The 15,515-nt window shown below is 37.5% G+C and overlaps 1 protein-coding gene across 3 annotated transcripts in view; it reads right to left on the bottom strand.

The window, feature by feature from the left end:
- The window catches only part of Baldspot (elongation of very long chain fatty acids protein baldspot), a 153,479-nt gene that overhangs the window by 136,366 nt on the left and 1,598 nt on the right, over positions 1–15,515 (bottom strand). The window contains exon 1 of one of the 3 annotated variants that reach the window (XM_065227755.1): positions 526–691. The exons of 1 other annotated variant lie outside the window; for it this stretch is intronic. The gene's annotated coding sequence lies outside the window, so the exon portion shown is untranslated. Of the gene's footprint in view, positions 1–525; positions 692–15,515 lie in introns of those variants that run through there. One more of the 3 variants, XM_065227771.1, reaches the window with a different exon arrangement.

The raw sequence follows: 15,515 nt of genomic DNA, 5'->3' as shown, positions 1-15,515 counted from the left end.
CCGAAAGCAGTCACGAAAGGATTACACATAAATTTATTAATCGATTTCACGTTTAGCCGAACTTATAGAGGGGCATCCAAAGAGAAGAGTGTTTCGCTTGTCAGTGGAGAAAAAAGAGAGAAATAGTGGTGATTTCTTCTTCTTTGAAATAGACACACACGTAGGCCTAGTCGTCTTCGATAGAGCTTATATCACACACGCGATCACTTTTTCCTGTTTGGCTTGGGAGAAATTTTTCGCTCGCCAGACTTGGCATTCTTCAGGCTCACTTGCACAACTGAATCCTAGACCTCGGTGTCTGACCTTGTCTACTGAATAACGCCAATCGCACAAAAGGAAGAATAAAAGCCACTCACAAATACCACTTTCCCTTGGAGAGCAACCGGAAGTTTCCGGGAGATTATCTACCAAACTTGCTGATATGATTTATTGCCATAAGGGAGCGAAAAATTGCACACTGATGATATGAGCTGAATCCAAACCAGGACATTTAAACACCTGGAAAACTTAAAAGGTTGAAATTACTTCTCCTAGATGCAGGTCCTCAGCGTACTCCCTACTCCTGCGTGGATAGCGGTGTGGAACCTACACTGTGCGGTTTACAGTTGTACGGTCGATAACTGACTGGAAGTTGAACGAGCCAAGTCACAATTTTAAGCTAGCACTCCTCTCGGTCACGCTATGTTGCGAGGGGTTTTATAAAACTTTTCCGAACACCACACGCGCTCCGGTGCAAGAGAGGGAGAATAACTATTGGCAGCCGCTTGGTAAGCTCTCAGATGCCGCTAATCAAAAGGTGGATGATGATTCAGGCACAGTACCTGGAGCGAGCAAAACGCTGAGCACAGAAAGAGCGAATGCCCGCGAAACGCATTCAGAAGAGCAGAGCTGCATGCACGCAGACATGTGCTGTGACCGTAACTGGTACACTGGGGTGGTTCTGAAAATATATCTATGTGCATATCTTACAACGCGAAGTTTACCGCTGTCCTTTTTTTTTATTGGTTATAGTTCGGTTTGATTTTTCTAAAAAATATTGTCTTTTACAAATCGTCGCCTGCTGAAGGGTAACATGCATAAATGGCGAAGCATTTGAGGGTAATGGGAAAGGCGTTTCAGAAGTAGTAGGGTAGGAACTACTTCGGCCTAATCGCCCATTTTGGGCCTATCGAGCAGAAAACTTCAAATAAATCTATGATTTCAGAGTTAACAAGTAAATTATGCATTTGGTACGATACTTTAGTTAATAAGCTACGAAACGAAGTGAATGAGAATGCGTTATATGACGGTTTGCACCCATTATTCCCAAAAACAAAAGCAGCGCTCCGACCTAATCAATTTTTATTTTCATCCGATAGGCTGAAGTGAATTCATTGGCGTTTCAATGCGTTAGGCCGAGTTTGGCGTCAAGAAGCAGTGTTAGACTTTTGACAATATCTTAACGATTGGTCTCTCTTTATCAAATCTTACGGTACTTACGGACAGGTAAATTAATTTAGAAGCCATCAGTAATAATAACTTTCTGTTTGGTGCTAAATTGCGCTAGATTAAGAAAGACTAAGTGTGGGTTGTACTTAATAGGCCGGAAATGGGGTAGTTAACCCTATCCGGTCATCGCGTGTCGCAAAAAATGGTTTTCGAAAAGCTAACTTATTTACCCCTTGAAAAATATACTACCCTAATAAAAACTAAATAAACCACCCAAATGATAGAACTATTCCACAAATGCACAGTGGGCAAAAATTGACAAAACCGCGACTAAATTGAATATCTCGGCTGCCAAACGGTTTCAGTCAACATTATTATTATTTAGCTTTATTAAGGAGGCTTTCAGCCTTGGGCTGGTTCGCCTCCAACGCTTTTTTTTCAGTCAACATATTATACATAATCTCAAAGGAAAAATTCTACTGAATCGATTGGCGGTGGTTGACCGGAGACTTTTGCGTACCGAGGTAGAGGGCCGGGATCAACCCGAATTCCCGGTAAAGTTGGAAATGCCACTATTTATCGACATAATTTTACACTTTACTTAACGTATATTACTGGAAATTGATAGTACTAAGTATATATGGCGTAAAGACACCAAATACGCCCTCAGGTAAACTCTATTGGCCTAAAGGAGGATCCGGAAGGACCGATAAAGTGGCCACATTATAAAAATTGTCCTAGAACCTTTCAATTTTTTCTATGATGTTCAGAATCAAGACATCAAAGCGTATTTTATATGGAAACTATATTTTGGGGTATAGTGGCTATATTCTAGTTCTCCGGATAATCTGGATTGACCGATAAAGTGGCCACATTATAAAAATTGTTCTAGAACCATGTGATTTTTTCTATGTTGTACAGAATCAAGAGATGATCAAAGCGTATTTTATATGGAAACTATATTTTGGGGTATAGTGGCCATATTCTGGTTCTCCGGATAATCTGGATTGACCGATAAATTGACCACCACCGCCAATCGATTTAGCAGAATTTTTGCTTTGAGAATATGTAGGGGAAATGACGGCTTCGGCATGCTATTTTCGGCAACCCAAATTGAAACACTATTTTCACTGGATTTTCTTACGAAAACACTTCGCTGAATGCATGCAAACGATTCTTTATGCTTTCAGCTTCAATTTGACTATATTTTTACCACTGAGAAAAAGCAATCTAGCAAGGTTTTCTTGAAATGAAACACACGCACTACAAATTGTAGCTGATTTCGAGTTGCCGATAATAGAACAGCAGATTTACATGCAGTTCAAATGGAACGGTTGCCGAAGAAAAACTGGTTGCCGACAATACTCGCTCTCACTAGAGAAGATTGGAGCTTTGTAAAAACGTTTCAAAACAGTTTTTGACAATTCTTTCGACTGAAATTGTTAGAGCAGCTGGCAGCAAAAGATTGTAAACAAACCAATACTGCATATGTGTGCGTTCCATAGAGAAAAAGGCTATAGAAAGAAGGTCGCTGCTTAGGCTGCCGAGAATACGTAAATTCCCCTATAACATGTTGGCTGAAACCGTTTGGCAGCCGAGATATTCAATTTAGTCGCGGTTTTGTCAATTTTTACCCAGTGTGAAATGGTTTGGATGATACACCGAACCTAAGCAACATAACCATAAAAATGTATAGAATAGGCTAATAGAAACAATAAAGACTGTATCGAAAATAAGTTGTAAACATATTTGTTTTCAGCCCATAAAACAAATTTTTAAATGAAAAAAAAGGTTCATCACAAAAAAAAACAAATAAAAAACTATTTTTTAGGTAGGGGAAAAGTTGGCTTCGGCAATACCTTAACCTATTATTGTCAGGGGGTAAACAAAGTCCTAGAGCACTCAAATTTGGCCAATAGTTGCTCTGAAACACATTGTATCCACATGCCAAAATTGAGCTCTCAAGAACGTTGTTTACCCCCCCTGACGATAATAGGTTAAGGTATTGCCGAAGCCAACTTTTCCCCTACCTTTATGAAAGATTTCGGTCTTCTTAGAAATTTTGTACAGCGTGACAAAACAGGTTTTTCGCACTTTTTGTACACATGGTAAATATTTATTTTTTAGTTGTTCCATGATCTTAGTACAGGGCTGGTAGCGATCACTGCTATCAGAAATAGTGATTTTAGTGACCATGTTCAATCAATAAGTGACCATATAGTGACTTATTGTTGTGAAAATAGTGACTAAAAAGTGACCTAAGAGAAGGCGCATCAAATAAATGGTTGATGTTTTAGATTTATTCAACACTTATGAACGATATGAGCCTTTAAAGCGAAAGATTCAATAGAAAGTTTATAACCAAACCCACGTGTAGTTTATTAGTTAGGAAAACCAGGAATCCTTAGGAAGTTTTTTGTTTCCTTAAAATACCTGGAAGTCTCGAAGAGTTAAAAAAAAATCTTACTAAGGATAATTTAAAGAAAATAATGAATTTTAAAATACAACCATTTAATTTTTCTCGTTATTCTCATTCGCACTTGGAACATTAAAGATACACAGTTGCTTTCTGAAGACCACTGTCCTTCTGTGAAGTTTCCGAAGTTTTTCTAAATTTATGGAACTTTTGTGCTTCCGCAATTTTCATGGAATTAGAACGAAATAGTTAATATAGTTCTATGATTTTCACTGAAGTTCAAAAGATTTTTCTGAAGTTCATAAAACTTCCCTTAAATTATCGACACTCATTTAAAACTTCTTCAATAGTCTAGGCTTTCCTGGTACCTAAACGATTACTGAATTTCTTTAAAGTTCTCTAGACTGCCCTGAATTTATCAGTATTTTTTAAGAACCCGCAACTTTACTAAAATTAATTAATTTGCCTTGAAGTTTCGAAAATTTTCCTTACGTATTATAACCATTATTAACACTCGCTTTTCCCAGAGCTTATCTATGCTTACCTGAAATTCTCTAAATTTGTTTAATAATTTAATAATTTTCTGAGATATATTCATAATTCCCTGACGCTTCTGACGTTTAAGGGTTAATCATAGAATTCTTGGAATAACCTATAATTCCACGGAACTCCTTGTAAGTCGCTGCAAATTTGCTTAAGTTAATTGGATTATTCTGAAGCAGTCTGATCGTCCTCGAAGTACTCGGAAGTTCGCTAAATATCATTAAGCTATCTAAACATATCTAAATTTAGTACTCTGGAATTTCTTGAAGATATCGCTGCTTGCTAAAAGTTCTCGTTTTTTTTTTTTTTTTTTAATGGAACTTCGTTGATGTTCTCTAATTAACTTAGCTAAATACTCTCACGTTTTCCGGATGTTCATAAAATTTTCAGGAATTCTCTCGGAGCTTTGCAGAAGTTTTCGGAAATCCACTGAGTTTCTCAAAACTTCTTTAAAGTTTCTAATATTTCCTTGAAACTATTTGAACTGCCCTTTGATTCTCTGACCTGTATTGATGTTCTTGAAGCTTCCAAAAAGCTCTTAGTTCTATTGAAAATCTCGGTTCTGCTCGGAAATAAATAGAATTCCCGTAAACACTTTTAAATTTACCGGAAATTATCTGGACTTCTGTGAAGTTTCCGAAATATTTTTGGAGTTTTCATAAATTCTCTGAAGGTCTCTGTACTTGTTCTCGATTTGTTTTTCAGCACATCATGTGACTATCTTGCATTTATCTAAATTTAGGATTATAGATTTTTAATCTATCTAGCTTCTCTGAGGTGCTTAGAACTTCTTAAAAATTTGCACAATACCCATAAAGTTTTCCCTTTACTTTTTCCCTAACTTCATAAAAGTTCCTGAAAAGTCTCGAATGCTGAAATAACCGCTTTGAGGTTCTTACAGCTTCCAGTAAGTTTCCCATATTTTCAGCGTGTTAACTTCCCTTCCTGCAGTTTGTTTATAGAGCTTCACTGAAATTCTCAGCATTTCCTTTCATTTCTCAGAACTTCTCCAAAGTTCCTACAATTGTTGTAAAGTTAATGGAACTGCATTGAAGATCTCTAGTCTTTCATAAAGTTAATTACGAACTTGAAATATTTTTTTTTTTACTTAATTCTGGCACTTTGAATATTTTCAATATCTTGAACGTGTACATGGAATACGAAACTTCAAGACGTTGAATATTTTTAGATCTTGGACTTACTTACTTGGAAAACAAAGGTAATTTTATTCAGAAAAATGAGGAGACATCCTGTATATAGAGAAAGACAATTAAACTTCACAACGCAAAGAATAATCAATTTTGAAATAAATTCACGCTGAAAAAGTTGAAAATAGTGACTTATTACAAGAAAAAGTGAATTTAGTGACTTGGCCTTAAAAAAAAGAGACTGACTTGAAAAAGTGACCAAGTCACTAAAAAGTGACTCGCTACCAGCCCTGTAGTAGCTTTAGCATCCATGGAAAAGACTTTGAAGAAAACACCAGCATTTTCAATTGTTTTTAGCCTAATTTGACATCAATTCTGTACGTCATTTTTGCTGAAAATTGGAAAAATAATAAACATTTAGATTTTTGCTCAGAGCGCCCAATTCAACTTGTTCGCAACTACAACCTATTGAATGTCGATTGCTGATGCTGAATGGCAATTGTAAAGAGCATCTTCAAAGGGATATTAAGAGTTCTAAAACCTTGAAATACAGTGATGTCCCGATGTTGTCAGCCCCATGTTGCATTTAGGGTTGATAAAATCGGGACATTTTTTGGCATGTTTTTTTTTTAGCTTTTTCCCTTTTATTTGAAGTGTTTTCAGAATGAATGTGACCGGAACATGGGCGCTGGAGGCTACAAGGTGACCCTCTGAAAATTCCGGAACAATTGTAAATGTGGTTGATTCATGAAGCTGGTCCTAGAGTTTCACAGTATTTGTTTCGATAGCACTTCTTGATGCGATATCATAATTAATTTTAAGTGGTGGACATCGAGGGTCTAAGCGTGTTCCTCCGGAAGATCCGGAACAACCGTAAAGGTGGTCAATTTATGAAACTGGTCCTAGAGCTTCGCTTTTTCTTTTTCTTTAAAAGCACATATAGATGTGTTGTAAGAACACTGGAACAAATCGGAACTTTTTTTTCTAGGACTGAGAAAGTTGACCATATTTGACTTTCTTGTGGTCCCCTGAGTAAAAGTACTGAACATACCTACATCCTAATACGTCCGTTTGGTACCGCCCTCTGGTATGTTGTCCCAATGTCGGTCGTATACTGCCTAACTAAAGCATGTTACGACATTACCGTCAAAGAGTTTTTTGTAGGAAATGACCTGAAAAACATTTTTTTAGAACATTTAAAAACTATACCGCGTTGTAAAAATCTAAAATTCATGGAAATTCACTGTAAAAAAAACCATAGTATGTGCTGGTATGTTGAGATCTCCATAAAGAAATTATTTCAACATCCCAAAAGAAGAAAACACTCTAAATCCGATGATTTTATTCATACTTTATTGGTATTTTATTCAATTTAAAAATATTATTGGCTTTGCCTGATTATGAGAATAACACAATTTTCTAGGAGTGAGAAAATTGACCATATTTGACTTTCTTGTTGTCCCCTGAGTAAACGTCTAGAACATACTTATATGCTAACACGTCCTAATTTTTTGGTACCGCCATCTTTATGAATTTTGGTATGTTGTCCCGTTGATGGTAGTATATTGCCTAGCTAAAGTATGTTATGACATTTTCGTTCAAAAGTTTATTGTAGGAAGTTACTAGAGAATCACTTTCCTAAAACATTTGAAAACGATATCTCGCCATCTTTTCAAATTGGATATCCTCGTCAAAATCTAAAATCCATGAAAATTTACAGTAAACAACTTTGGGATGCGATGGGATGTTGAGATTATAATTGTGCTGTTGTAGTATAGTGTATTTTGTAAAAAAAATTCTGCGACAACATTTTTCTTGAACATTCCTAGATAGAGCTGGAATTAGGGCGTAACAGCTTTTGTAAACTATGACTTCTTTCTCGATGAATTCTAGAAAGTCAAGGCTCGTCAAAGCAAATCAACATCACCATCGGGTAGGGGAAGACTTCCCTTATCCGACGGTTATGTTGGTTTGCGTGGGCGTGCCTTGAATTCCTAGAAATCATCGAGAGAAGTAATTGTTACGCCATAATTCCCGCCCTATCTTAATTTGTAAATATTATCTTAACGTTTTATCTCTCATTTTGATGATTTTCCAAATAAAATATTACACTAAGTTCTGGAACTAAAAGAAGGACTCTGTAATGATGAAACCACACCTTGCTCTGCTCATAACTATATCACTAATATCTCTTCACCTCCTCTATATCACATTGCATCAAATCCACACATGTTAAACGACACATAAGTGTCGTATTTGTGTACCGGAGTATCGTGATCTGTTCTTCAATGCAAACGATGGGTGACTGTCCGAAAAATATTAAAATGTTTTGCTACGCTTGTAGCAAGTTTATAATAGCGCCCAGTAGAAGTTCAATCTCATCACGGTTTGCCGAAAAATACCAGCAGTATTTTCACATGCCTGTAATTTCGGGTGTACGTTGGGTTCCTAACGTTGTGTGTACTTCGTGTGACAATAGCTTGAGAGAATGGGAATGCGGGAGAGCTGTACCTTTATCGTTTGGAGCTCCGATGATACGGAGCTGTACACTGTGTACACAGAACTGTTATGCATGCACAAATAAAGTGTTGGGCTTTTCGAGAGATAATATCACCTTTAAAGAAGTATCGTCAGCTCAAATTCCAATGCCGCATTCGGAAGCTATTCCTGTTCCAAAACACCTACAATACAATGTAATTTTCGAACAAGCCTCATTATCATCATTGACAACAACAAAGTTACTCTGCTAATGTACCATCCCAGATTAGTGCACCGTGTACCCATGTCGAAAAAACACAAGATCACTTGAACAAAATAGTCCGACAACTGAATCTATACCAGCGCGAAGCGGAATTATTGGCAGGTCATTTGAAATCAGTTAATATCCTGGCTACCGGTGTTAGTACTACATCCTTCCGACATCGCCAGAAATCATTTGTTCCACTTTTTAAGAGCAACAGAGAAAATACCTTCGCATACTGTATAGACATCAATGGATTAATGACTGAAATGGAAGATGAATATCGGGCAGATGATTGGCGCCTTTTTATCGATGGTTGTAAAACTTCACTTAAAGCTGTTCTACTATACGTTGATAACTCGAAAAATCCTGTGCCAATTGCAACCTGCGTAAACACAAAAGAACCCTACGATAGTCTTAAACAGATTTTAGATGCAGTTAAGTACAAGGATCATCAGTGGCGTATTTGTACAGACCCGTATAAGTATGTTCTAGACTTTTACTCCGGGGACAACAAGAAAGTCAAATATGGTCAATTTTCTCAGTCCTAGAAAGTTTTGTTGCACAGTGGAATTAATTTAGAGTCGTCTGGAGGCGAAACATCCTCAGGCTGAATACCTCCATAATAAAGAAAACGTAACCATTTAGAGTCGTGACCCGAATAAGGATCCTGGGCCATAGTGTGACCCTCCTGAAGATCCAGAACAACTGTAAACGTGGCCAATTAATAAAACCGGGGTTAAAGCTTCGCAGTTTTTTTTTTCGAAAGTACTTATTGATGTGTTATCAGAGTGAATTTCAAATTGTGACCGGGAAATAAACCTTGAGGGCTACAGTATTTTCTTCTGGTATATTTGGAACGAACGTAGAAGTGGTATGTTCATGAAACAGGTCCTAGAGCTTAACGATTTTTTTAAGGAACTTTTTGGTGTGTTGTCAGAATGAACTTGAAGTTGTAACCGGAACATGAACTTAAGGGACCAGCATTATTTCAGATTTTGTTACTGGAATATGGAACCTGAAGACTACAGGGTGAACTTCCAGAAGGACCGGAACAACCGTAAATGTGGTCAGTTCATGAAACTGCACTTATTGATACGTTATCAGGAGAATCCGAAAGAACCACCCCCCGGGTGCATATTGCATTCCCAGCTCTACGGTTGTTCCGGATTTTGTGACCTCAAGGGTTCATATTCCGGTCACAATTTCGAATGTTTTCTTGCAACATCCGAGCTGAACTAGCTGTCGGCTAAAAGTCTCGTTAATAAAGATTTAAAAAAAATCTGGCAACGCATTAAGAAGTGCTTTAAAAAAAAACCGTGACGCTCTTGGATTCGTTTCGTGGATTGACCACTTTTACGCTTGTTTTGGACCTTAACGACGAAGCTTACCGACGCCTGCGAAAAATAAACAGTTTTGCTTTTTGGGTATAAAATACGTAAAAAGTATTCCGTACGTTTTAATTATTTAGCCATTTTTTTATATCATGAAAAAGAAAAGAAAATATTTGGACGTAATTTTTTTAAGAATCATAGGTAAACCTGATGTTTTTGGATTTTTGATATCTTTTTACAATATTTAAAAAAAATCAATACGTGCCAAAACAAAATTTTAATTTTCGCAGCGGAAAACTTCGAGTTAAGGAAGAAAACCTTGAGGCCCCCACTTGTGATATTCCTGTAACATCTTGAAATTATTTTTTACACGACATCAACAAGTGTCAGTTAAACGCAGATTCATTTGCTACGCACTTCGGTGATTACCGTGGCGTGATCTTTTTGGACTGCCGCCCCCCCTATTAGGAACGTTTTTCATTAATACACCTAGAACCTCTCAACACTCTAAGAGCTATGTTTTTTGCTGACGTTCTGCAGAATCGAGATGATTGCCCAGCTGTATTGGAACAAATGAACATCAACGTGTAGCATAGGTTCTTGCGCAACAATTAGATTTTTTGCATGCCCCTTTGATTAGTACTAACTACGAAGTTCATCGGTCTTCAAAGATTATTCAAAAAAGTTGCATCTGTGTTTGATTTTCACGTGTCATGTCAGTTACTGGCACAAAAATTTTCTGCTCTACATTCTTGGAGAACGAATCGTAACGAGCAGTTTTTAGATTATAGTATATTTTTGTATATTATGTGTATCACAGTCAGTAGTGTTAACTATCCATCATTGGGGCCACGAGCAGTGCTGCCAAATCTCGACAATACACAGCGATATTAAAAAATTTGCTTTGGTCACTCATTTGAGCTAACAGTCATTGTCAAGGCAAACCATGTCAATTGTCAGTGACAATGCTGTCAGCGACGAACATGTGCAGATTATTTTTTTTACCTGAATTTGTAACGAAATTAAATGACTTGAGCCAAACAATTACACTGACCCGTTAAAGTGAACAGGCATCTTCGTTCTGATCTGCTTGGATAACAATAATGTGACACAGATTGCACGAATTTATACTTTTTGTTACCAGTTGAATCTTTGTCATGGAAGAAAAAATAAATGAGACGAAGGTTTTTTTGAGGATCAAGTCTGTCAGTGACTATGTGAGAAACATTTTTTTCAGTATCGCGCGAAAGTCTGTCAATGACAATGACAAATCGCAGCACTGCTGCAGATGTCGCTATTTAAAAAATGTTACTACATTTTACTTAACGGGTGTTCAATAAAAAATGAGAATGTTTTCAATGCCGTCCAGCGCTCTTGCGAGAGCATCGCGACTAAGTTGCGTCGTACGGCTGACCAGGGCCCCTTTTCCAATATTCATTGACGTTTTTTGAAGAATAAACATTATGTTTTTAATAAAAAAAACTGAATTTGTTGAATTTTTTTTCACTAGCTATATGACTGAAAAAATTCTCATTTTTTATTGAACACCCGTTAGAACTGGAAAACGTTGATTGTTTAGTAAGAATATTTTCTAAAATAAAAACTGACTGTGTTCGAGTCAACATTTTAAGATCCACCCTTTTATTCACTAACACTAAAACTCAAACAAACAGAAATCGTACGATATCCAACGTGAAATACAGGTTCTCTTTTCTCCGCTTTTATATGCCTATGCTCCATGGTAACTCTCCTCTCTCTTTACCGACGTCCTAGCTCTCATCTCCAGCGTCCGAACAAAACTTTCGCATATGTATATATAAAGCTCTGGCATCGATGATATCTCGTATCACACACCAAACTATTTTTTTGGCAAATTTCTTAGCAGTGCGAATTTGAGACGGGGAACATTAAGCACATGACGAAAGACGGTATTGCCGCTGTAAGCTTATCGGTTACGTATATCACTAGTCTGCTTCCCCCCAAGCGACACTTCAAGGGTCCGCTCGTTTTCTGGATAGCTTATGAACGGGCGCGACTGGCAGCTGATCTACCTCGACGAATCCCACATAGACATAGGTACGTTGGCACATAGCTACAACACCGGTCTTGTTTCGCTACGTATATGTACATGTTGCTGTAGCATAATGAATGGATGTATTCTGGAGAAAAACGTGGCGCAAGCTTTTCCGATTCCGGAAAATCTCCCGGGTAATTTTTTGTTTTGTTCGGCGGATGCGGGATGGGATGTGCTTGCAGAGAGTTATGTAAGATCCATACAGTGGGATTCTGGATGTTTGATGTGATAACGTGGGAAATAAAGAATTTGTAAATGAAAGATATATATAGCCTGTAATAAATCACCGCATATTCAACCAGAGGGGCTACTGGATTTAAGAAATTAAATAGCAATACCGTGAACCCCCGTTAATCTGAACGACACTGCGTGCATATTCATATTAACGGAGGTTACTTTTAATTTTAACTTCTAGTAACCCTACATACTAAGATTATTTTACTGTTTACCGAACGTTCAGGTGATTTTTTACAGTTTTCCTGTAATTTTTCAACGAATATATCCACTGAGGAAGAATTCCCACCGGTTGAAAAATGCTGTTATAAAGTGATATAAGATTTTGTTTAACTTGAGAAAATTTGAGGCAGGCCACTACTTTACATTCATGTGAACTTTTCAAGATTTCATTTAAAAAAAAACTAAAATTTTAAATATGGCGTATTTTTTAAGATCTTAGATTAAACAAAACGTAGAACTTTAACTAAAGATTGTACTCGAAAAAATGCAACACTTTCTTTTGTGCATACCCTTTTATTGCATGAATAAAAATAGATGAAATTTTGAGTAAAACTAGTTTAGAATGGAATGTTAACATGTGCAAAATCTCGTCACAATCTGTCAAGTGTGATGGCTCAAAGCAAGAAGTGCTTCGACAAAAAATTATAGGAGCGGTCGTGGAAAATCCAGGCCAGGTACGCGAAACAGTTTGGAATCGACCATTCGACCGTGTCCCGTGTGGTAAAATCGGTCGAAGAGACCCAGACGGCCCAGCGGCGAGCTGACAGCGGAATAAAAGCGAAGACGACCGACACCGTGAACGCAAGGAAGGTGAGGGATTACTTCAAGCGCAATCCGAAACTTTCGATACGGGACGTGGCCAAGAAGTTCAATTCTTAAGCCTGGTTCGTCCAGCCGACAATGAGCGGGCCGGACTTCATGTCTTCAAGGTAAGGAAGGCGCCTAACCGAACCGATAAACAGAATACGGTGGCCAAATCCCGCGCCAGGAAGCTGTACCGCGAGTGGTTTGGTGCAGCCGAAATGAATCGTAATGGACGACGAAACGTACATTAAAGCGGACGCCAAGCAGATCCCCGGCCTGAAGTTTTTCGTCGACAAGTCCCGCCTGAATATTCCGGAGAAGTGCCTGACGAAGAAGATCGACAAATTTTCCAAGAAGTACTTAGTGTGGCAGGCGATCTGTGGGTGCGGCAAATTCAGCAAGCCGTACATAACGACCGGCACAATCCGTGGCCAAATATATAAAGAAGAATGCCTCCAGAAGTGCCTGCTGTCCTTCCTCCGGTTCCACGAAGGTGACACTCTGTTTTGGCCGGACCTGGAATCGTGCCATTACGCGAAACCGGCGATGTAGTGGTACGAAGCCAACGATGTTGTTTTTGTGCCGAAGGTGGAAAATCCGCCAAACTCGCCAGAACTTCGCCCAATAGAAAAATACTGGGTGATTATGAAGGGCAAGCTCCGGAAAACAGGGAAGGTCTTCAAAAACGACAAGGATTTGAAGAAAGAGTGGATGAAAGTGTGTAAGGAAGATAGTGCAAGTGTTGTACAGGATTTGATAGGTAGCGTTAAGTCCAAGGTGCGGGCATTTAGCCTAGGAAAGGAGGTTGAATAAACCAAGTTTGCAAAAACATAGCTAATATGTGTTTATTTATTCCTTAAGAGTTTCAATAATATTCGACCCAAAATGAATTTTTGGTGATCATTTTTATCTGTTGCATTTTTTTTCCAAATACAGTCTTTAAGATAAAATTTTAAGATTTTGACACATTGAACCATTGTCAGAATAATGTTAATGAGAATGTCAAATGAGTTTTGAGGAGAATTGTAGTCTTCTACAATTCACTCTCTTTTGGAATTCTGAGTACAATTTTAAAGGACTTGGACTAAAAGTTCCAGGTAATTTTGAGAAGCATTCCAAGAAAATTACCAGGAGAGCTAAAGGTGGATTCGAAGGTAGTTTAGAAGATACTTTTATCTGGATTATAAGTAGAATTCCAAGCGACGCTGAAGGAATTTCAACTAACTTCAGAATGATATGGATACAATTCTGACACTATCCTTAATGACGGTTGACATCTCTTTATAGTTAATCAATCAATCATATAATTTTGAGGAGAGCTCAATTTTAAAAGCTATAATAATTCGAAAAGAACTTAAGGAGGGACACTTGTTGGTGGGTTTAAAAAAATCGATTTTTTTTTTGCATTTCGGCCTCCTTTTAGAATGTTTTTTATGCTGTGTATGGAATAGCAGAATGAATGTTAGTCGCTGTTAGCCTTGTGCTGTTTTTCTTGAAACTACCTTTTTTATCTTGCGAGACTTTAAGAGATGAACTAGCCTATGGCTAAAAATCTCTATAATAAAGGAAAAAAAAAAAAAAAATCTTGCGAGACAGGGATCTCGGAGACTATTCGATCAATTTAGCTGATTCTTCTGTTCGCGATGTAAACATTAATAATTATCTAAAGTCTAACATAGGATTTTTTGAATATTTCAACTATGGGTCATTCCAGCTCAAGTCTATGTCACCAATTTGAGCCAAACTTAGCCAAAACGCTTATTTTGGCATTCTGAACAAACGCCTTTTTTATTTTACCTGCTAATCAATCTGATTTCATCGTACTTCTAAAGCACGACGTTTTGGCTGTACCCCATAGGAACGTGTGTTTCACTTTTAGGTCCACAATTAAATTATCGACAGGAGTAAATAAATGAGCTAGTTATGATTTCATATAATGAGAATCCTGCCCAGAACATGTGAAAACTAACATAAAAATATTATTGTTCCATAGGCGTGAAGGAATTCAAGAAAAAATAAAAAAAAATATTAAATAGCATTGATTTTCCACCAGAACTACCACTCAATTCATCTGGTCATATCTCAAAAACTCATATCACTCATCTGGTCATATTTCAAAAACTATTTGTCCAAATCATTTGCCCCAGGCCTGCTGGGATGAGAGGTAATCACGCTTACCACTACACCACCGGCGCCGTTAGGAAACACATTTAGTAGAAGAGTTTTCCAAAGTGTGGTGAAAATATTAAGAAATAAAAATCCCGCTCATGGTGAAAATAGATCATTTTTGACAATCTGGATATCTGCTGGTAATCAGCCTGTTTACTGTAGTTACTATAACAAAAATAAAATGTGAGTAAATCTATAAGAATCTACATTAAAAAAAAACCTTCAAATTGACGTTCTATTATCACGAATAGTCTATTTGGCTGTGGAGTAATCTCTTCTGAAAGTTGAAGTTTTTAAACATCTCGAAAATCCAGGGTTGTAGCCCAGAAGGATCTAGACACTTTAGAGTAAAAAAAAAGCGTGTGTGCAGAAAGTCAAAATAAGCGTTTTGGCTAAGTTTGGCTCAAATCGGTGACATCGACCACAACTTTTTAAAATTATGTACCCACTTGAGCTGGAATGACCCATATATGAATTGAATAGCGGCGGAAAAAATTAAAATTCATTTTCTGGTTTGTTTACATTTTGGACCCATTTCAAATGTTACGCGAGATGGGCGGAGAGAATGTTTTGAGCCAAATGAGCCAATTGAACATTCGCATTAGAATTTTTCCGAGGATTT

The sequence above is a fragment of the Ochlerotatus camptorhynchus genome, unplaced genomic scaffold (assembly GCF_037179485.1).
Source record: "Ochlerotatus camptorhynchus isolate MF236.1 unplaced genomic scaffold, CSIRO-AGI_Acam_v1.1 ptg000002l, whole genome shotgun sequence".
Classification (NCBI taxonomy): Eukaryota; Metazoa; Arthropoda; class Insecta; order Diptera; family Culicidae; genus Ochlerotatus; species Ochlerotatus camptorhynchus.
Note: the sequence above shows the minus strand (reverse complement) of the source record. Positions and strands in the feature narration are given on the sequence as shown.